At 40.8% G+C, this 22,698-nt stretch overlaps 1 long non-coding RNA gene across 1 annotated transcript; it reads left to right on the top strand.

Annotated features, from left to right (window-relative positions):
* Positions 1–11,936: 11,936 nt before the first annotated feature.
* On the top strand, positions 11,937–21,468 carry LOC147001515 (uncharacterized). Its single transcript, XR_015044868.1, has 3 exons — positions 11,937–12,006; positions 19,848–19,964; positions 21,152–21,468. It is a non-coding gene; the product is annotated as an uncharacterized LOC147001515 (long non-coding RNA).
* The last annotated feature ends 1,230 nt before the right edge of the window (positions 21,469–22,698 follow it).

The following is a 22,698-nucleotide window of genomic DNA, read 5'->3' as shown; positions in this document are numbered from 1 at the left end:
TCAAATAGCCCGTTAATCCAGAAAATTCTTTAATATTTTCTCAACTCATTAATTACCAATCACAACCCATTCTTGTCCATGAGTGTTCCTATAATAGATACTTAAAGCAAATGAATCCTACTCCACACATGTGACAGCTAATGTCTGGGTTGATCACTTAGCAATGACACACTTAAGATTTGCTTCTTTGATGTCATCTAACAGTACTTCAGACACCTCTTTTTATGGTCCAGTTATTTCCATTTTGCCAGTGTACAGTGTTTGTTTATTAATATGTAAGTTGATTAGACTTTTGGCTGTTTTTAATTTTTGTTTTTTGGAGTTAATTTTCTTTTACTTTTTGGTTTGTAGGTATATGGTGTGTGTGTGTGTGTGTGTGTGTGTGTGTGTATGGTTTTTGTTTTTGTTTTTTTTTTTTTTTTTTTTATGGACTCCAGAGGAGGATGTCTGGTATCCTGCTCCATCATGCTCCACCTAATTCCTTTGAAACAGAGTCTCTCAGTGAATTAGAGGTAGGCTTGTGTCCAGCAAGTAGCAGCCACCCTACTGTTTCCACATGCCCCAGCATCTCCCACAGTCCTGACATGTGCAAGATGCCACATGCCTGGATTCGGGGTATTTCAACTGAAGTCCTTATGTTGTGCAGAAAGTATTTTAATCCACTGAATCATCTCCCTTGCCAATGTCTAACTTTTGGCCTATAAGTAATGCCACTATTAACATTCATATATTTTATATACTTTTGGAGATATATATGTATATATATATATATATATATATACACACATCTTTACACACATATACACGTACACACCAGGGTATGAAATCCAAGACACACAGGAATACCACACTTGACTTTCTGAGGAAGTATTATAGCTGCACCATTTCAATTTCTATCAATGATCATAGCCTCTACATGTTCTTACTGACCTCTGCTATCAGGTGTCCAGCATAGGGCTATAAAGTGATACCTCTCTGGGATTTTTATTGACATATCCCTAAACAAACAATGGATTGGGGGCAGTTTTTGTGTACTGACTGACTAGTGTACACCTTCTCTAAAGAATAGTCTACTCAAATCTTTTATGTATGTTTTGATAGGTGAGTGGTTTTTTTTCTATTATTATTTATTTATTTACTTTTATCTGGCTAATTGCCCCCTCCTGGTCACCCCCTACCACAATCCTTCTCCCATCCCACCTCCTCTTTACCTCTGAGTGATAGAGGGTCCTCTGAGTATCTCCCAAACTGGCATATCAAGTCTCAGTGAGGCTAGATGCATCCTCTCCCACTGAGGTCAGGCAAGGTAGCCCAGCTAGAAGAACATATCCAACAAACAGACAATAGCTTTTGGGATAGCCTCCACTCCAGTTGTTTAGGACCCACTTGAAAACCAAGTTGCCTATCTGTTTCATATGAGTGGGAGGCCTAAGTCCAGTCCATGTATGCTCTTTGGTTGGTGGTTCAGTCTCTGAGAGTCCCATGGGTCCAGGTTAGTTGACTCTGTTCATCTTCCTATGGAGTTCCTATCCCCTTACGGCCTGCAATCTTTCTTCCTATTCTTCCATGAGAGTCCATCCACTGCTTAGCTGTGAGTGTCTGCATCTGTCTGAGTCAGCTGGTAGTTGGAGCCTTTCAGAGGACAGCTGTGTTAGAGTCCTGTTTGCAAGCATAACAGAGTACCATAATAATGACAGGGATTGGTCCTTGCCCATGGGAAGGACTCAGGTTGGGCCAGTTATTGACTGGCCATTCCTTCAGACTGCTCCATCTCCAATCTCTGTATTTATTGTAGACAGGATAAGTTTGGGGTCTAAAGTTTTGTGGGTGTGTTGGTGTCCCTATCACTCCACCAGAGTTCCTGCCTGGCTACAGGAAACAGCCTCCCTCCTCAGGCTTGATATTCTCAATGCTGTGAGTTACAGCTAAGACCACTCCCATTGATTTTGTGGTACCTCCTCTATCTAAGGTCTCTGTCTCTTTCTGGAGATGCCCACTAACTCCACCCCAGTCAGCTGCAGATTTCCATTCACTCTCATGGCCATATGGCCTGAAACTCCCACTCCCTTCATGATTCCCTCCCCAACCCAGTTTATTGACTTGGGACTATGCTGTCAAATCTTTAATCAAATGTATCATTTCCAAGTATTTTCTGCCATTCTGTAGACACTTTCACATTATTAATAGCATTCTTTGATTTTTAAAAGTTTGATGGTTTTAAAGATTTTTATTTTCATTTAGTTGTATATGTTTTAGTGTATGTGCCCATGTTATCAAGAAGAGGGCAATGGACTCTGTTGGCAATCATGAGTTACAGGTGGTTGTGAGTTGCTTGATGTGGCTGCTAGAAACAGAACTCAGGTCCTCTGCAAGAACAGCATGTGTTCCTAACCACTCAGCCATTTCTCCAGCCAAAGGTTAGTATTTTAACATTCAAAGTTTCCATTGAGAAACTAGCTATTATTCTGATGGGTTGCCTTTCATATGTGACTTGTGTTTTTCTCTTGCAGGTGTCAGTACTCTTTCTTTCTTTTGTGTATTTAGGGTTTTAACCATGATAAAACATGGGAGTTGTTTCCCCCTGTGGGGAGGAAAAGAGAGAGAGAGAGAGAGAGAGAGAGAATGGTAGGGTTGTCTATTTGACATGCTGTGTACTATTTGTGTCTGTATGGGTGAGTTTTTCCTTAGTTTGAAGAGGTTTTCTTCTCGGATTTTGTTGAAGATCCACTCTATATCATTGATTCATCTTCCTCATGTATGTCTATAATTTGACATTTGACACATTATCTCTCCACGAATCCAGCCCTTCAAAGGATAATAACAGAAAAAAAAACAATACAAGGACGGGAACCACGCCCTAGAAACAACAAGAAGGTAATCCCTCAACAAAACTAAAAGAAAACAGCCACATGAAAAGAATGCCAACTTTAAAACAAAAATAACAGGAAACAACAATTACTTTTCCTTAATATCTCTTAATATCAATGGTCTCAACTCCCCGATAAAAAGACATAGACTAACAAACTGGCTACACAAACAAGACCCAAGATTTTGCTGCTTACAGGAAACTCATCTCAGAGAAAAAGATAGACACTACCTCAGAATGAAAGGCTGGAAAACAATTTTCCAAGCAAATGGTATGAAGAAACAAGCTGGAGTAGCCATTCTAATATCTGATAAGATTGACTTCCAACCCAAAGTCATCAAAAAAGACAGGGAGGGGCACTTCAGACTCATCAAAGGTAAAATCCTCCAAGAGGAACTATCAATCCTGAATATCTATGCTCCAAATACAAAGGCAGCCACATTCATTAAAGAAACTTTAGTAAATCTCAAAGCATACATTGCACCTTGGTAAAGGAAGGAATAAAGAAAGAAATTAAGGACTTTTTAGAGTTCAATGAAAATGAAGCCACAACATACCCAAACTTATGGGACACAATGAAAGCATTTCTAAGAGGAAAACTCATAGCTCTGAGTGCCTCCAAAAAGAAACTAGAAAGAGCACACATTAGCAGCTTGACAACACACCTAAAAGCACTAGAACAAAAGGAAGTAAATTCACCCAAGAGGACTAGACAGCAGGAAATAATCAAACTCAGGGGCGAAATCAACCAAGTGGAAACAAGAAGAACTATTCAAAGAATCAACCAATCAAGGAGCTGGTTCTTTGAGAAAATCAACAAGATAGATAAACCCTTAGCCAGATTCACTAGAGGGCACAGGGAAAGCATTGTAATTAACAAAATCAGAAATGAAAAAGGAGACATAACAACAGATCCTGAAGACATCCAAAACACCATCAGATCCTTCTACCAAAGGCTATACTCAACAAAACTGGAGAACCTGGATGAAATGGAGAAGTTTCTAGACAGATACCAGGTACCAAAGTGGAAACAAGATCAGGTTAATGATCTAAACAGCCCTATATCCCCCAGTGAAATAGAAGCAGTCATTAATAGGCTCCCAACCAAAAAAAAGCCCAGGACCAGATGGGTTTAGTGCAGAGTTGTATCAGACCTTCAAAGAAGATCTAATCCCAGTTCTTCACAAACTATTCCACAAAATAGAAACAGAAGGTACTCTACCCAACTCATTCTATGAAGCCACAATTACTCTGATACCTAAACCACAAAAAGACCCAACAAAGATAGAAAACTTCAGACCAATATCCCTTATGAATATTGATGCAAAAATCCTCAATAAAGTTCTTGCTAACCGAATCCAAGAACACATCAAAACAATCATCCATCCTGACCAAGTAGGTTTCATCCCAGGGATGCAGGGATGGTTCAATATACGGAAATCCATCAACGTAATCCAGTATATAAACAAACTCAAAGACAAAAACCACATGGTCATCTCGTTAGATGCGGAAAAAGCATTTGACAAGATCCAACACCCATTCATGATAAAGGTCTTGGAAAGATCAGGAATTCAAGGCCCATACGTAAACATAATAAAAGCAATCTACAGCAAACGAGTAGCCAACATCAAAGTAAATGGTGAGAAGCTTGAAGCAATCCCTCTAAAATCAGGGACTAGACAAGGCTGTCCACTTTCTCCATACCTATTCAACATTGTACTTGAAGTCCTAGCCAGAGCAATTCGACAACAAAAGGAGATCAAAGGGATACAAATTGGAAAAGATGAAGTCAAAATATCACTTTTTGCAGATGATATGATAGTATATATAAGTGACCCTAAAAATTCCACCAGAGAACTCCTAAGCCTGCTAAACAGCTTCGGTGAAGTAGCTGGATATAAAATTAACTCAAACAAATCAATGGCCTTTCTCTACACAAAGAATAAACAGGCTGAGAAAGAAATTAGGGAAACAACACCCTTCTCAATAGTCACAAATAATATAAAATATCTTGGCCTGACTCTAACTAAGGAAGTGAAAGATCTGTATAATAAAAACTTCAAGTCTCTGAAGAAAGAAATTATAGAAGATCTCAGAAGATGGAAAGATCTCCCATGCTCATGGATTGGCAGGATCAACATTGTAAAAATGGCTATCTTGCCAAAAGCAATCTACAGATTCAATGCAATCCCCATCAAAATTCCAACTCAATTCTTCAATGAATTAGAGAGTGCAATCTGGAAATTCATCTGGAATAACAAAAAACCTAGGATAGCAAAAACTCTTCTCAAGGATAAAAGAACCTCCTATGGAATCACCATGCCGGACCTAAAGCTTTACTACAGAGCAATTGTGATAAAAACTGCATGGTACTGGTAGAGTGACAGACAAGTAGACCAATGGAATAGAATTGAAGACCCAGAAATGAACCCACACACCTACGGTCACTTGATCTTCGACAAGGGAGCTAAAAACATCCAGTGGAAGAAAGACAGCATTTTCAACAAATGGTGCTGGCACAACTGGTTGTTTTCATGTAGAAGAATGCGAATCAATCCATTCCTATCTCCTTGTACTAAGGTCAAGTCTAAGTGGATCAAGGAACTTCACATAAAACCAGAGACACTGAAACTTATAGAGGAGAAAGTGGGGAAAAGCCTTGAAGATATGGGCACAGGGGAAAAATTCTTGAATAGAACAGCAATGGCTTGTGCTATAAGATCGAGAATTGACAAGTGGGACCTCATGAAACTGCAAAGCTTCTGCAAGGCAAAAGACACCATCAATAAGACAAAAAAACCACCAACAGATTGGGAAAGGATCTTTACCTATCCTAAATCAGATAAGGGACTAATATCCAATATATATAAAGAACTCAAGAAGGTGGACTCCAGAAAGTCAAATAACCCCATTAAAAAATGGGGCTCAGAACTGAACAAAGAATTCTCACCTGAGGAATACCGAATGGCAGAGAAGCACCTGAAAAAATGTTCAACATCCTTAATCATCAGGGAAATGCAAATCAAAACAACCCTGACATTCCACCTCACACCAGTCAGAATGGCTAAGATCAAAAATTCAGGTGACAGCAGATGCTGGCGAGGATGTGGAGAAAGAGGAACACTCCTCCATTGTTGGTGGGATTGCAAGCATGTACAACCACTCTGGAAATCAGTCTGGCGGTTCCTCAGAAAACTGGACATAGTACTACCGGAGGATCCAGCAATACCTCTCCTGGGCATATATCCAGAAGATGTCCCAACTGGTAAGAAGGACACATACTCCACTATGTTCATAGCAGCCCTATTTATAATAGCCAGAAGCTGGAAAAACCCAGATGCCCCTCAACAGAGGAATGGATACAGAAATTACGGTACATTTACACAATGGAGTACTACTCAGCTATTAAAAAATGAATTTATGAAATTCCTAGCCAAATGGATGGACCTGGAGGGCATCATCTTGAGTGAGGTAACACAATCACAAAGGAACTCACACAATATGTATTCACTGATAAGTGGATATTAGCCCAAAACTTAGGATACCCAAGATATAAGATACAATTTGCTAAAAGCATGAAACTCAAGAAGAATGAAGACCAAAGTGTGGACACTATGCCCCTTCTTAGAATTGGGAACAAAACACCCATGAAAGGAGTTACAGAGACAAAGTTTGGAGCTGTGATGAAAGGATGGACCATCTAGAGAATGCCATATCCAGGGATCCATCCCATAATCAGCTTCCAAACGCTGACACCATTGCATACACTAGCAAGATTTTGCTGAAAGGACCCAAATATAGCTGTCTCTTGTGAGACTATGCCGGGGCCTAGCAAACTCGGGAGTGGATGCTCACAGTCAGCTATTGGATGTATCACAGGGCTCCCAATGGAGAAGCTTGAGAATGTACCCAAGGAGCTAAAGGGATCTGCAACCCTATAGTTGGAACAACATGATGAGCTAACAAGTACCCCGGAGCTCTTGACTCTAGCTGCATATGTATCAAAAGATGGCCTAGTCGGCCATTACTGGAAAGAGAGGCCCATTGGACTTTCAAACTTTATATGCCCCAATATAGGGGAATGCCAGGGCCAAAAGAATGGGAATGTGTGGGTAGGGAAATCAGGGTCAGTATGGGGGACTTTTGGGATAGTATTGGAAATGTAATTGAGGAAAATATGTAATAAAAAATATTAAAAAAAAAGGCTTTCCCCTAAGTTTCTATTGAGGCTAGGTTACTGATGTTTTCAATTCTTTCTTCAGTTCAGCTTGTGTTCTTCTCAATAATTCTGTCTCTTTATTGAATGTGATTTTTAAATACTTGATTTTCCTCATCATTTCCACCAGCCTTATAGTTGTGTTTTCTTGGGCATTGTTCAGGCATTTGTTTTCTTTATGTTTTTAAAACTATTTATGTTTTCTTTAGAGTCCTTGAATTTTTTGTAGTTTATTATTATGCTTTAATATTCTGTGTTCTATGATTCATCAAGGCAATTCTCACTGGAAAACATGTGTAGGGGACTGATTGGCTTTGGCACACATAGGGATGGGTGGCATAGGGTACTACCTTATTCTGTCATGTTCTTTGTATTTTTGTGATGAGACCTGGGCATGTGGAATGATTTTGTTAGTTCTGTATCTAATGTTGACACAGGAGAATGAGACAAAGCATGGGCTCTGTGGTCCAGATTTAGGGCCTGAAAATTGAATATAGTATAGATGGAATGAAGTCAGGTAGAAGAAAGACTGTGTGCATAGGATGTGTATCCTGGCCAAAGCCTGAAAATATGCAGTATGAACACATATGATCAGACTAGGCCTGACCCTGAATGTGGAACTGGGTGTAAATCTGAGAACTGGGAGGATGGATGGAGCATAGGATCAGTCAGACTCACCAAGATAGACCTTAGTGCAGCATATGTGGGGTTGGGCAGGGCCTGGAGGTTGGATGAGACATGGGAACAATGAAATCAGGTGGCAGGTGATAAAAAAAAAAAAACAACTTGCATATTGTGTATAGCATAAAATATGTTGATGTGGCAGAGTTCATAGAACAATCAACATAGGAAACATCACAAATGTCCTTCATCCATATGCCAAATGTTAAAATATTTAATTATATTTTTAAATGCATCTCTTTGTGTGTCTCTTTATGAATACAGTTTATGCATACATGTGCACATGTGGGAAGTCAAGAGGTCAACATTTGGTATCTTCCTCCATCATTCTCCACCTTAGTCTCTAATTGAACCTGGAGCTCATTGATTAGCTGGGCTGGATGACCAATGAACTCTAGTGATCTGCCTGTCTTTACCTCCCTGACACTGGGATTTGAGATACACGCCCCCAGTCACAATCTTTTTGTGGTTGCTAGGGATCCAAACTAAGGTACCCATGCTTGTCCAGCAAGCACTTCACCCAACAAAGACATTTATACACCTCCAAATGTATTTTAAAGGAAAACAGTCATCTTTCCATGATGATTTATAGGTAGAAAATGGCCACTAGGGGGAGAGATCAGCAGTTTCTTCAGCAGTGGTAAGTTGACTACATATACCTAAACATTCCTAATGGATCTCACTGGCTCCCCTAAAACATGATAAGTTAGAAAAGCATGAGAGTAGAATGGGACTAGTTAAAAAGAGTAAGGAGGTCAGCAGGAGTAGGAAGGGTCAAGAGATGGTTATAGATATTCTACATGAACATATAATGAAAACTGTAATTATAACTAATATAGAATAATAAAAAACTTACAAAATTATAAAAAATATTATGACTAAAAGCAAATTCAAACTTAGAAAATAAACCTTACTGTTTTACAATCAACCATTTAGTCTGAAGGAAAGATGCAATGTGCTTCTCATTACATGATTCTTCTTTCCAAACACATATCACCGACACATGCTATCTACTCGAGGAGCAGAGGGTAGAGTGGTATTTCAAAATCTAATGAACAGAAATGTGTTAGGAATAGAAGTCAAGTGAAATAACAGAGCCATGACTGCTCTGAGCCTGCTGTGTATGGTGGCCAGAGTCAGTTCCTAATGTAAACAGGCACTAAGTGTCTCTCTGCCAGAAGGAGGGAGGTTTGTCAGCCTGAAGTGTAGGTGTGGGATAAGGCCCATTTGCTGCTGAAAGAAATGATTCAGCACTCTGCAACAGGGGGGGAAGCTGTAAACCACTGTTAGAGCCAAGGTCTTGAAGCATCAAGGAAAAAGATTCAGCCAAGATCTAAGCAGTGTTTCAAAGCTCTTCTTGACTACAAGGCCATGACATCACAGAGGAGGCAAAGATTGTGGTCAGAGGAAAGGTGAGTATTAGTATGACACTATCTCCATGTGAACAAGTATATATTCACCCCAGGTAGGAAACTGACATCAGATTGGTGAACCAATGAGTTTCACTGGGATTACTTACAGGAGTATGGGTGAGGAGTCACTTAGAGAACCAGAAAAGACAACTGCATCACCTAAGTCTACCCCAGCATTCAGGACAACTCATAAAATCTGGAAACCTGGAGCACATTGCACGCTATAGGCAGCTCAACAGGTTGGTAAGTCTCCTATTTTGGTGGCTTTGTTGGCTTGAGCCTCTTCTAATTGGATCAGCTGATCTCTGGCTCTTCTATGAAGCTTTGCTTATCCAAGAGTTGCACTAGACAATTCCTTTTTTTAAAAAAATGGATATTTTATTTGTTTACATTTCAAATGTTATCCCCTTTCCTGGTTTCCCCTCTGCAAACCTTCCCTATTCCATCCCCCCTTACCCTGCTTCTGTGGGGTGCTCCCCCATCCACCTATCCACTCCCACCTCATCAACCTAGCATTCCTCTACACTGGGGCTTTGGCCTTCACAGGACCAATGGCCTCCCCTCCTATTGATGCCTGATAAGGCCCCTTCAGCTTCTGCAGTTCTTCCCTTAACTCCTCCATTTGGGTCCCTGTGCTCATTCTGATGGTTGGCTGTGAGTATCTAAATCTGTATTGGTCAAGATCTGGCAGAGCCTCTCAGGAGACAGCTGTATCAGGCTTCAATCAGCACACACTTCTTGGCATCCACAATAGTGTCTGGGTTTGGTGTCTGCATGTGGAATGCATCCCCAGGTGGGGCAGTCCTTGGATGGCCTTTCCTTCAGTCTCTGTTCTATATTTTGTCCTTACGGACTATAAGACTTGGGGAAGAAGGGTCCCAGGGAATCTGAAAAGTTTCAGGGATTATTTATTTCTTGAGCTTAAGGAACTTCCCTGCAGAATACAATGTTCCATCTCTGCTTGGAACGTTCGCTGTTTTGCCTTCCTTTTAACATCCTGTGTCTTAACATGCTTCCCGCCAAGATGGAAGGTTTTAATCCTGGAGGAAAATGCTATAAAACTCAGAGAGATCTGATCAACATCAGATGAGACATGAAAAAAAAATTAAAAACTAAATGTTTCCTTCGATCATGTTCATTGTAGGAGTCACCTCGCTGTTTGGGAAGGTAGTGGTGATTATTATCCCTACCTTATTTGATAAGAACAATAAAAGAGACAATAGATGATAAAACATGCCAGAAGTTACTTCTTGGTCTGGATATACATAAGTGATGGGATTCATAGTACAGAGAAGAAGAAAGGGGAAAACAGGGGAAAAAAAGCACAGCCAAAGGATAGAAGTAATTTAAACACATCATAACCACAGTGAAGATAACAAAATTGGACAGATTAAAATACATCATCAAGGTGGATAATACCAGAAAAAGTTCTGACCTACATATTAAAATTATTAAAACACTCCTGAAATTAAGTTGAAATGCAAATAAGCATCTTTAAATTTAAAATGGAAATAACTTGAATTAGAAAGCAAATCTCATTACCAGACATAAAAAGGAATGGTACAATCTCACTAAAAAGATAATTCACCCCAAGCTATGAAGCTGATGAAGTTTGGATCATGCCACTGGGCCACTAAAGCACAAAATGGAAACACCAACAGGCACACAAAGAAATGGACAAAGCTAAAATCCACACTGAAAGATTCAAAATACCATACCAAGAATAAGTCAGATGAATCAGACAAGTAAAATAGACAAGTTCTAAGAAAGAATCATTTTATGTGTATGTGTGTCTTCCTTCAGTTACTCTTCACCTTTAAGTTTTGAGGCAGGATCTCTCAATGTACCTGAATATCTCTGATTCAGCCATACTTGCTGGCCTCTGAGGACCAGGGATTCTTCTGTCTCTGCCTCCCAGCTAAGATTCCAGGTGTGCACCCCCTGTGCCATTTTTGTGTTGGTGCTGGCAATCCAAACTTAAATCTTCATGCTTGCATAGCTGGCATTTTACTGACTGAGCTATATCTGCAAAATTCAGTGTAAGAATCTCAAACAATTAGCAGCATTATGTCAGTGATTCCATACAATTGTCTAAATAGGGGCACTGTGAGACACTCTCTTAGGATGGCAAAATTTTGTTCACTGTTCTGTTTACTGACATTCTTCTTACTGAAATGAGTTTAAACTCTGAAAGTTTCCTGAGCAGGCAGAAATGGGAGCTACCCACAGACATCTCTTTATCTGTATTCCTGGCTTGCTCACTATGGTAGCCATAATACAATTTAACATTTCTAAATGCTTTTTATTGTCTCCAGTGGAGGTTTTGGCATTATAATTTAACTTATAGGGTCTGAGGAGATAGTCTATATGATCTGTCAGCTCAATGATCCAAATTAGATCCACAGAGCTCATGTAAAAAAATTGCATAGTCTGTGCTTATAATGCCAACATACTGAAAGGAGAGAAGATAGGTCTCTGAGATTCAACAGTCTCCTTTACTCAAGGCATCACAAATTTCAAACACAAGACTCTGAGAATCATAGCTGAATATGACCTGAAAGACTCCCCTCTGAAGGCTAGTTTTCATAGATTCAGAAGGTTTTATGTAAGCTTCCTAAGGGATGAAAGCAACCAATAGTTCTATTCAGCTGTGATGACTATGACACACAACAATGCCCACAGTGACCAGCACAGCATGATCTCCCTGATGGTGTAATAGTGGCATTTGTATCTTGGTGGTAACCAACAGTTATCATGGTTGGACTCAAGGCCTACACAACAGGAGAGAAATCATACCTAGCACTGAAAACCTAGCCAAGCATCAATGACTGGTAAGGCCATGTACCCTAGAGGAGTATCTCTTAATGCTATTTCCCTGAACTAGTATAATTCCTAACATAGTCTAAATATTTATTCCTATTTCCTATAAGTACATAAAGATAACCTCTTGAATCTCTTTACTGTTGCTTGTGTATCTATGATTTCAGGGTTAGAGGATTTATCCCTGGGGACTAATTTTCTCTCTCAGCAGACATTAGTGGCATATAGTTCTTTCTTTAAGGTGGGACCTCATGAGATTTCCCCTTCCCCATTAGCAAGTCTACTGGAGGTGTCTTTGTACAGATAAATGTAGCTCTCACCCCTCATCAAAGAAGCTCTTTTTTGCAACAGATAGAGAAGAGCATTAAAAAAATACAAATGGCAGAAAACTAGTAATTATGGGGGTGAGGCAACCAAAATTGATGCATACACAGCAGAACTCCTGCATCTAAAGTTCAGGGAACATCTCCAAAGAAGGGCAGAAATACCATAAGAGCCAGAGGAACAAAAATATTTGCTGTGAAATTTTATCTCCCAGAAATGACAGGGAAGCTTCACTTAGGATACCTCAACAATATGGCTGCCTAAACAAGACCGGAACAAAGACACCTCCAGTAGACTTGCTAATGGGGAAGGGGAAATCTCATGAGGTCCCACCTTAAAGAAAGAACTATATGCCACTAATGTCTGCTGAGAGAGAAAATTAGTCCCCAGGGATAAATCCTCTAACCCTGAAATCATAGATACACAAGCAACAGTAAAGAGATTCAAGAGGTTATCTTTATGTACTTATGCACACATGTGTACACATGCAAACATGTGCACATGTGCACACATGCATATCTGCACATATGTAACAATAACAACTGAAGAAAAGGAGAACAGGAGAAACATGAGTTGGACTCAGAATAAAGTGGGTACATGGGATGGTTTAGAGTGGTGAATAAAAGGGGAGATGGTGTAATTTAATTTTAATTTACAAAGGAAAAATTAAACTATAATTTAAAAACTGTTGAAAGCTCCACCCACAAAAGAAAACATCTATGTTTAAGCACCTGAAGTGAAATATAGAATAAATCATGACATCTTTGTAACTGAGAGCATCAAGTGAAAATGTGTGGCATGTGGCTAGAAAAGAACCAACAAGTATATAATCCTCATTTAATTTGTTACCAAAACTCAATGTAAATTAAATGTTAAACATTTAAAGCATGGCTGTCCTCTGGGAAGCTCTACTCAGCAGCTGACTCAGATGCAGACACCCACAGCCAAAGAACAGATGGATCTTGGGGACTCTCATGGAACAATAGGAGGAAGGATTGTGGGCCTGGAAGGGATAGGAACTCCACAGGAGAACCAACAGAGGCAATTAATCTGGACCCTTGGAGCTCTCAGAGACTGAATCACCAACCAAAGAACATACATGGGCTGGACCTAGGCTTCCCCACACATATGTAGCAGATGTCCAATTTGTTCTTTATGTGGGTCCCAAACAACTAGAGTGGGGGCTATCCCAAATCTGTTGCCTGTCTGTGGGATATTGCTGGGCAGTAGGTGTGGGTAAAAGAAGGGAGTGGGGGAAAACCCAAGTCCTGCCAGCATTCTGGTGCTCTGGGTGGGCAGACACAGAAGGACTACTGCATGATTTCCACTTGTCTTCAGGAAGATGTCTGGCTGTGGGAAGCCACGGATCCCAGCTCGGTGGGTCAAGGTGGGACAAGGGGCAGTCCTAGGTACCAGGTTCTCAGCCTCGGGCATCCCAGACACCGGTGGACACTGCAGAAGAGCTGAAAATAGAATGGGGGGGGGCTTGGGGTGGCTTGGTCAGTCCTGGGCCAAAGAAAGGAGAGGGCAGGGGGAGAGGGGGTGCTGGATGGTTCCAACATGGGTGAGAGTCCTTGGTCCGGTCCTTGGCTGGAATACAGGAAGGTCTTCAGGTGGGAGGTTAGATGTGGCTCGTTAGAGGAAAACCAATCCCATCGTTCAAGCATGGTGGGCCTTGATGAGCAGAGAGTCTATGGTTTTAGAGTTTTATTGTAGAAAGACAGGGGCAAAGAGAGAAGGTAGAGAGGGGTCAGCTATGGCCACAAGGAGAGAGGGGAGAAGGGAGATAGAGAAGGAGGGCTAGAGAGGAGAGTAAGAAAGGTGAGAGCTAAAGAGAGCAAGGAGGGGCCAAGCAGCCCCTTTTATAGTAAGCTGGGCTATCAGGTAACTGTGGGGAGGAGCATACCTGGCTATAGTCAGATAACTGTGGGGGTGGAGTCTAGCCAGAATGCCTGAAGCTTGGGACATTGTCTCTGTGACTTATAGTCACAGAATTATGGAGTTAGGGGCTCAGTGGTGTCAGGCACCTGACTCTGGGAACATGGCTCACTTTTCCATCCCTTATAGAGTTTTCTACTAGGTCACTGGAGCAAGCCTCATTCAACCAAAATAGGCTGCCTATCATGGTCCCACAGGATATGTTCTTCTAGCTGGACTGTCTTGTCTGGCCCCAGGGGGAGAGGATGCTCCTAGTCCTGCAGAGGCTTGATGTGTCAGGGTGAGGGGGGTACCCAGGGGGGAACACCTGCTCAGAGGAGAAGGGGAGAGGGATGGGGAAGAGGGGAAGGATTGTGGGTGGGGTTGACTGGGAGGGGGCAGTGAGCAGGATGTAAAATGAATGAATAAAAAAATAAAATAATAAAAATTTAGAACTTAAAAGTAACAAAAGAATAATGGACATGGAATCAAGGTTAAATTATATCAGAGACAGATGAAACTAATAGAAGAACAAACAAGATATGAGAAAAGATTATGAAATAAAAATTAGAAACTCACTCTTTTAAAATAGTCTAACAACAAGTTGAGTCTGAAGTGTCTGATTTGGAGCACTCATCAGAGTGCCAGTGATGGGCATCTCCTTGTAGACACCTAGGACTGAGTGTGGTAGAGTGTTTATACCACAGAAATGAATGGATATTTCTAGTCAAAATCAGGTTTTCAGAAAGAGAAGATAAGTGGGGATGCCATTACCCACACTTAGGTTGAGTCTACCCACCTCAGCTAAACTATTCAAGATACTCCCTCCCAAGTATGTGTAGGAAGGACCCTGTCTCCTAGGTGACTTTGCAATTGGAAATCAATTGCAAGATGGAAATCAATATTAACCACTACATTTATATGTGCATTTTAAGTATTTAATTTGTTATTTAAAACTATGATTACATATTACTCTATAATAAATAGTACAATATATTATTTTTTGAAGTATGCTAATATAGAAACTTTAGCATGGTATCATTATTTAGTGTACAAATTATGTTTTAATGTATATTGTATGCATCGTATAGGTGACATCTTTTTTTATTAGATATTTTCTTTATTTACATTTCAAATGCTATCCCAAAAGTTCTCTATACCCTCCCCCTGCCCTGCTCCCCTACCCACCCACTCCCACTTCTTGGCCCTGGCATTCCCCTGTACTGGGGCATATAAAGTTTGCAAGACCTAGGGGCTTCTCTTCCTAATGATGGCAGACTACCTCCTTTTAAAGAAGAGTTTTCTTCAAAAAGCTGTTGCTAAAATAATGTCACCTTTAAATCAAGGCTATAAGGTCATCAAGCTCAATGTTCATTTACTGAAATGACCACAGGATCTGAAGTACTGAGATGTCCTCAATGGGAGGTCTCCCTGCAGAGTTGATAAGAGTGGCAGGTAATTAATCCTTGTAAATCAATCTCCCCACTTAGCACTAATGAATTAAGAACCACTTCACAAAGGCTGTCCAGTTTCTGGCTAATGAACTGACAGCTAACATGGCTGGGCTTGCTGTGGAGGAAGGCTCTGTCATACAGTAGGTACACCGTCACATAGATTCCTTTCATCTTTAATAAGATCCAGCATGGATGGATCTGTCCATCCTTTGGGAATCAGTATAATGAGATGTTTTATTCTCTTATGTTTGTGCTTCCCACCACTCTCTTTGGAACTATAAGTAGAAAAAAGTCAAGGTTTTCTCTCTACTTCCTCCACTTTCTCTCCTTTGGAGAAACAAAGATATCACTTCATGGTCTCTTGGGAGTTGAAAGAAGTAGAAGGGACAGATTCATCAGAACCCAGATGTTCAGGGTGCACACAGCAGCCTGTTGCAAGACCTGCCTCCAATATCCATGAGCACAGCAGGATCCTTTAAAAAGAATGAACAGATTTTATAAACAATGCCTGAAGGGTGACTATGATAGTTTACTTTCAGTAGAGGAGAAGAATAAATCAGTGCATTGCCAACTGGTCAGCCATTCTTGTTTTTTATATATCCATTTTCCCAACACAGCTAATTTTAATAAACCAAGTTGTAAAACGCTTTCCTTTAGCAGAACACACAGACCGCTCACATGCAAGAAGTATGTTGTGACCAAGAAACATATCTCGGTGGCTGGGGCAGAGTTAACCTTCTGTCTGCAAGGTGACACCTTGCTGACAACTTGTATATTTACCATGATAGAAGGAGTTTGAGTGTGAGAGAACCTCTTATGGCCCAGTTGTGTGTGACTCGAGGAACTAGAGTGATGGACATTCATAGACATCAGACATCAACTTGGGATTGTAGTTTGCTGTCTTATGTGAGAGGAGGTTAAAGACACAAACTCTCCTTGGAGTATGCAAAATAGAAGCAAGATTTATTACACACCAAACTAGAGGAAAGAGGGGGATGCAAGAGAGTAAAAGGGCATTTAATTTCCTTTTTAGGGGGTTTCCTAGGGCCATACCAAAACTGGACAAAGCCGAAATTATGGCTGTGAACTTGGCTGGAGGCTACATACTCCACATGGTGTACTGCCCAATTCAGGAGATGACCATCACACACTTCTTACACATTACCTCTGTTTGTCCATCTCTACTTTGCACTTCTCAGCCACTCTCCTTGCCTGTCTTCTCTATTTAGACCTGGCCAGGTCTAAACCTCAGACTCAGCATCAATATGGAAAAGGAGGTGGAATCTTCTTGAATTAATAGACAAGGAGAGGCTATTGGAGTATGGAGGGAATACGCTCAAAATACAATGTTATATTTCAGAAAATGGGCTCCTGTAACCTTGAATAAGTAATTACTGCATTATAATAAAGGAAGGAATGGCTGTACTTAAGCAGATGTAAATATGTGTTTATAAAATGTAAAGCTGAGCCTCATTGAGCCATGTCTCTTCATTTTGAATATACCCATAAGTCAAGGTAGGAAAAGTTGGGCACTCCCTAGAAAGAGAGACAGTCCTGATAGCCCCAGAGAACACAGCAGACAGAAATGAGCTTTGTTTTCAGCCTGGTCCCTGGCTGTTCATGCCATGCTCCACATGATTTTATCCCATACAGTGACATGGAGAGAGCTGATTTTTAGAGATTATTTAGCTGAAGAAGCTGATCATTGGGATAGAGAGTTTCAGGTAATATGATGGGGTCATGCTCTGGTCTGTGGAGGAGCCACTGCAAGTACAGATTTCCGATTCTCAAATAAATTCCATTCCCTCTACAGCACACAGATCAAAAGCATACCCTGGACCTCTCTGGGCAGCCTGCAGTCTTTGCAGAAGATGTCAAGGTCAGGTTGCACCTGCGCTGCTTCAAACAATAATTTTCTGTTCCAAGTCACCACAAACCAAACCTCATAGTCCTAAGACACTAGGGTCTATTTCATGCAGAGACATGTTTATGGGTCAGCTTGGTCACTATGTCCCCCCTTGACAAGTCCCATGATCTATACAGATCAGCCTGATCCTTCAACTCTATGAAATGCTTAAGTGTCCAGTGGGGACTCTTTTTCTGCCTTACTCAGAAAGGGGGAATATGTGGGTGCAAAATTTACAGGACAAACTAAGCACACTGGTATAAGGTGCCTCCGATTGCAGTGGCTTGATGGTTTGAGCTTTGAATTCAGAATAAAACCTTGTGGGAATCCAGAGATCTTCCCAGTTACTGAGTCACCCCTGGCAAACCCTTTCATCTCTCTCTGAGCCTGGGATCATTCCCCTTTTACAGAAGAGCAAGAATGAATGGAATTTGCAGAAGCATTGCAAAGTAGAATAAGGAAAAGTGTATAGTCAGTATAACCCACCAAGGTGACCCTGCGTTTTGGCGGTTATGGCATGATTTATTCTTTTCCAGCTATTTACAGCTATCATCTTTATTTCTTACATTCTCCGAGTCTAATCACTCCACTGTCTTAAGCCTGTCCTCTCACATGAGAGAATAAAGCAAGCTCTGATTGGTTTCTCTTCACAGCACTCTGTGTCTTTGATCCCTCACACATGGAAGTTGCACTGGAAAACAACTGGGCACATAGGCACTCCAGCTGTACCAGCCCAGCATGGGGAGCCATCCTCCAGCAGACGGCATTTAAAGGGAACATTCCAGTGATGGATTTGAGTGTTGATAATTGATATTCTCATATGTATACCCATTCATCCACTCAATGACTCTTTGATTATATAGCAGAATCAAAAAAGCTTCAACATGAGAAAAGAACTTACCTATGACTTATTATACTGTATGTTTGAAGGAGATTCAGGGAAGTTAAATGCAATTTTTATTTCCACATTGAGAAGAATATAAACAAAACAGACTAACACATCCTGCCAGGCTGTTGGAAAGAGAACAAACAGAGCTTTGCTCCTCTCTAGGATCTCAAAGGGCTCAGGGAAAATGAAATGTGTGTGTGGAGATGGCTGTGAAGTGAGAGACAGGCACTTGGCATAGTCATGGGGGTTTTAATAGGATATTACTTCCAGCTAGAAGAGAAGATTGAGGGACACACTCAGGTCTGTGCTACGCAATGCATTTCCCTTTATGTTGGGAAGATCTGCTTTTTCTTCTGCAGTCACTGTCTCTTCCTCTCTGTATAGTAGGAGTGGAATTGACCCTATTCCCAACATTAGACTTTGCTCAGCTGGTTAGGGTAGTATACTGCTCAGCTATGGAAATTATCTTGCAGATGTGTCCATAATCCAGTGGTCATCATGAAAGCCCTCAGCAGCCAGATGCCTCAAAAGGGGAAACTGAGTCAGAGTGACTCAGTGTAGAAGAATCAAAGAGATGGAAAAATACAGACTTCTGGGGTTTGGCAACCAGCTCAGTGGATGAAAGTTTACTATGCAGGCATAAGGACATGAGTTTAAAGCCTAGCATTCATGCCAAAAGCCAGGTATAGCAGCTTGTGCATGCCTGTATCTCCAACATCATGAGAGGTGGAGATAGGAGGATTGCTGGGGCTTGCTGGCTTCCAACCCATCTCCAGGTTCCCTACATAAAACAGTATCTAGGGAATAAGAGAGCCTGATTAAGGAGAACACCTGATGTGACTCTCTGGTCTCTGTGAGTGCATGGGAATGACTAGAAGCACATATATGTGCATATACTACAGACACATATATCAAAAATGTATACACATACACATGTAATTAAATAAATTAGTAAATTATATGCAGATTCCCAATGTCATTTGGGTACCTGAATCTAGATGAATCTTGACTTCATGCTGTTTCAGAAGACACAGTTCATGCCAGGAGTGGTGGCGCACGCCTTTAATCCCAGCACTCGGGAGGCAGAGGCAGGTAGATTTCTGAGTTCGAGGCCAGCCTGGTCTACAAAGTGAGTTCCAGACAGCCAGGGCTACACAGAGAAACCCTGTCTCGAGAAGCAAAAAAAAAAAAAAAAAAAAAAAAAAAAAAAAAAAAAAAAAAAAAAAAAGACACAGTTCTGTTGCTATGTAAACTAACCAAGTTTAAATTGTGATTATTTTTGTAGGTTTATGTATTTTATATGTATATAGCATTTTGCCAGCATGTATGTATTTGCATTATTTATGTGTGCCCTGTCCACAGAGGTCAGAAAATGTCATTAGATTCCCTGGAATTGGAATTACAGATGATTGTCAGCCACCTTGTGGGTACTGGAAATTGAACTCAGTCCTTTGGAAGAACAGCAAGTTCTCTTAACAGGTGACGCACCTCTCAAATTCCTAAGCTGGGATTTTAAAGATCCATTTAGAACAGTAATATTTTAATTTGGCCATGATTGGTTGGTACACTTTGCCTTTGTGTGTAATGAGGAAGTTGTAGGACAGCAATGGAGGGAGAGGTAAAGATGCAAGCACATAGAAGTGTCTGGAAGATCACAAAGCATCCTGCTTGGGTGCAGTCAGGAGAGTTAAGAGACAAGTCAGAGAATGAAAACAAGGAGCGAGATGAGATTTCAGAAAGTCTTTGGTCCTACCATGCAAGGATTTAACATGGAGATGAAGGAACCATTGGGGATTTTATAGACAAGTTGTTCTGTGCTGATTTGTGCAGAGTGCAAGCAGGCAGATGTAGAGGACGGACGTTTAAGGAAATAATTATGGCAGAGAGAGCTGTGTGATAGACACATAATTAACACTCTTGCCAAGTGTCTCTTCTTTTTCAGAATGGGAAATTCACTTCTGCTTCCTTCCTGACATCAATTTGTGTTCCCTGAGTTGATTGGTTCTCTTGAAGCTTCTGTTGGCTTTAGTGAAACTGGAGGTTTCATTTTACATCCATGTACATATATTCACACACAGTAGCTAGAGATAAAATAAATCTTCACTGAAATCCTCTTCCCACTCAAATTTCTTCAAGATATCGTCATTAGTTTAGATTAAAATGGAGCAAAAGATTTTTACCTATCACAATCATGTTGACATGTATAGCATGGTATTTTTAACAATAATGCCTAACTTCTCATTAACCTTTTAAGTTTGTTTTTTGTCTTGGTTATTCAAACTAACATGTTCTGGTTAGCTTAACAGTCACATTGACACAACCTAGAAGCATCAGGGAAGAGAATATTAATGAAAACTTAACGAGGACAAATTAGCATTGAGCAAGTCTGTGGGGGACGATCTTGATTGCTAATTGTTGTAGCAAGACCAAGCCCACTGTGGATAGCACCATACCCTTGGATGAGGCTCATGCATAGTATAAGAGGTTAAAGCTAGCTAGAGCAAGCAAGCAAGAAGAGCCGTGTGTATTTGTTTCACTTCCTTCTTGACTATTGGACGGTGACTGGCTGCCCAAGTTCTTGCCTTGACTTCCTCTCAATGATGAACTGTAATTGTAAACCTAAAAACTGTTTTCTCTTGTTTATTTTTTGCCATCTTTTCTCCTAGCAACAGCATGAAACTAGAATTTGTCAAATAATTACCAAAATGCCAAACAACTACATCGGAGAGGACACATGCCTGCTTTGGAATCAGACTCTTTTCCTGGATGTCCTTCCATGGTTGGGACGGAATTTTCTTAAGACATTATTGGGGCTAGAGAGATAGCTAAGCTGTTAAAGACACGGAGTGCTCTTGCAGAGGAACTGAATTTTGTTTCTAACATCCAAATCTGGTGGCTCACAAGTGCCTTCGATTCCAGCTTTAGAGTATCAGCAATCCTCTTCTGGCCCCTGCAAGGCACCTGAGCCCTCTGCAATATGCCCTTCCCCCAGCACATAATTAAAAAATAAAATAAATCTTTTAAAAAAGACATTTTGAGTTTTCTTAAGAAGAGTAATACTTAGTATTGAAATACTGGAGAAGTATAAACTCCCTTTAGAACATTAATTGGGATTAAATGTGATAGTAGATATTGACAATGAATGTTTTGTTTGGAAAATAGTGCCAGGGATATTTGAAACATGAGGTGAGATTTAGAAATTGTTACTAAGTATGGAAAAGTGACTCTGATAGGGATCAGAGTCGCTAGCTTGGCCATGAATTTATAAGATCCATATATTTTCTTTATTTCCCTTCCTTCCTTCCTTCCTTCCTTCCTTCCTTCCTTCCTTCCTTCCTTCCTTCCTTCCTTCCTTCCTCCCTCCCTCCCTTCCTTCCTTCCTTCCTCCCTATTTTCATTCCTTCCTTCCCAACATGATATTTGAGAATTTCACATCATGCATCCTGATCACTGATCACACTCACTCAATTCCCAGTCCTCCCAAGTCTACCCTTTACTTTGTGACCTACCTTCAAAAAAAAAATTAAACAAAAAGCCTAATTTGTGTTACCCATATACTCACTAGAGTGTGATCAAACTCCCAGTGGGCTGACCCTTAAAGAAAACTGAGTCTTTCTCTACCCACACTCCTGCTTCTGTATCTTTATTACCATTTTTAAGAGTTCTCTTCAGTGACTCTCTGTCTAGGCTGTCACTTCTTCTGGATTTGAGGATGGGTAGAGGTTGTCCCAGAAGACTACTATGTCCTTTTTTCTCAACTCTGAGTCTTCAGTCATTAATATCCTATAAAAATAGCTTGCTTGACTTTTACAATCAGCAGGAACATGGATCATTTACTTCTACTTGATGTCTGTTGACTGCATGGACCACAGAAATCCACCTGGTATCCAATGTCAGCATATGCCACATTCATTCTCAGCATGGCCTTCAGTGGCAGAACAGATCATAGACATCAGCATAGCCCTCTGCAGCACAGGCCAAGGACATCAACATGACCTCCATGGCAACATGGGTCACAGGCACCAAAATGGTCCTCAGTAGTAGCCAGAGCATGGACATCAACATGGCTTCAGGCAGAAGCACGAACCACAACATCTGCCTGGCGTTTGGTGGTAACATAGGCCATGGACATCAACCTGGTCCCCAGCTGCAGTAAGACCATGGACCCAGAAATGTAGGGAATCCTACTTCACTTTAAGATCTGCCTCAGGAC

Source organism: Mus caroli, unplaced genomic scaffold, assembly GCF_978045245.1.
Source record: "Mus caroli unplaced genomic scaffold, Mus_caroli_1 scaffold_13, whole genome shotgun sequence".
In the NCBI taxonomy this organism is placed as follows: domain Eukaryota; kingdom Metazoa; phylum Chordata; class Mammalia; order Rodentia; family Muridae; genus Mus; species Mus caroli.
This window is presented reverse-complemented; position numbering and strand designations above follow the sequence as displayed.